The sequence below is a fragment of the Dipodomys merriami genome, unplaced genomic scaffold (assembly GCF_024711535.1).
Source record: "Dipodomys merriami isolate MVZ:Mamm:240054 unplaced genomic scaffold, mDipMer1.0.p SCAF_17, whole genome shotgun sequence".
Taxonomy (NCBI): domain Eukaryota; kingdom Metazoa; phylum Chordata; class Mammalia; order Rodentia; family Heteromyidae; genus Dipodomys; species Dipodomys merriami.
Window position 1 is genome coordinate 21,811,589 of NW_027203048.1, and position 1,167 is coordinate 21,812,755.

Consider the following 1,167-nt stretch of genomic DNA (forward strand, 5'->3'; position numbering starts at 1 on the left):
TCACATGGTAATCCTAGCTACTCAGGAAGCTGAGATTGAGTATCCAGGTTCAAAGTCAGCCTGGGTAGACAAATCCAAAGACTCTTTAAAAAAATTTTTTTTAATTTTATTTCATTTAAGGGTGATGTCAGAAGGGTTATAGTTATCTAAGTAAGGTGATGAGTATATTCCTTACTGAACATTGTTAGTCCTGCCCTTGTTTTCTCCCACTTTCTCGCCCCCCCAACTCTCCTTTTCCCCAAGTTGTAAAATTCATTTCCAACATTGTGTCTTGTGAATATCACTGTTGCAAAAATATGGAACACTTCACCAGTTTGCATATCATCCTTGCACAGGGCCATGCTAATCTTCTCTTTATAATTCCAATTTTAGTATATGTGCTCCGGAAGCGAACACCCAAAGACTCTTATCTCCAATTAACCAGCAAAAAGGTGGAAGTGGAAGTGTGGTTTAAGTTGCAGAGTGCTAGCTTTGAGCAAAAAAGAAATGCAGAATCTCAAGACCCTGAATTCAAACCCCAGTACTGGAACAACTAAGAAAATACCACCACCACCAACAACAAAAGAGGGGGGACTCAATTATAATGCATTCTGTTGAATAGGAAAAAAACCAATTCAACTTCTCTTTCCGTAATCTCACAACACAGATGACTTAATGTGGAGATCACAACACTTTCCTGTACTGGTTTGCTAGAAAGGATTTAAAAAAAATTATGTTTTTGTGCTGCTCCTGGGGCTTGAGCTCAGAGTCTGGGTGCTGTCCCTGGGCTTTTTTTGTTGTTGTTGTTGGTCATGGGGCTTGAACTCTGGGACTGAACATTGTCCCTCAGCTCTTCAACTCAAAGCGAGCGCTCTTCCACTTGAGCCACAGCACCACTTCCGGTTTTCTGGTGGTTTATTGGAGATAAGAGTCTCATAGACTTTCCTGCCCCAGCTGGCTTTGAATTGATATCCTCAGATCTCAGCCTCCTGAGTAGCTAGGATAACAGGCGTGAGCCACCAGTGCCTGGCTTGCTCCTGGGCTTTTATGCTAAAGGCTATTGCTCTACCACTTGAGCAACAGTTCCACTTCTGGCTCTGTGTGTGTGTGTGTGTGTGTGTGTGTGTGTGTGTGTGTGTGTGTGTGCGCGCGCGCGCATGCGCGCATGAGTCCATGTGCATGTGGAAT

General features: G+C 43.4%; 1 non-coding gene across 1 annotated transcript; it reads right to left on the reverse strand.

Annotated features, from left to right (window-relative positions):
* Positions 1-290: 290 nt before the first annotated feature.
* LOC138829342 (U6 spliceosomal RNA) lies at positions 291-396 on the reverse strand. The gene has a single exon (XR_011372550.1). It is a non-coding gene; the product is annotated as a U6 spliceosomal RNA (small nuclear RNA).
* Between the last annotated feature and the right edge of the window lie 771 nt (positions 397-1,167).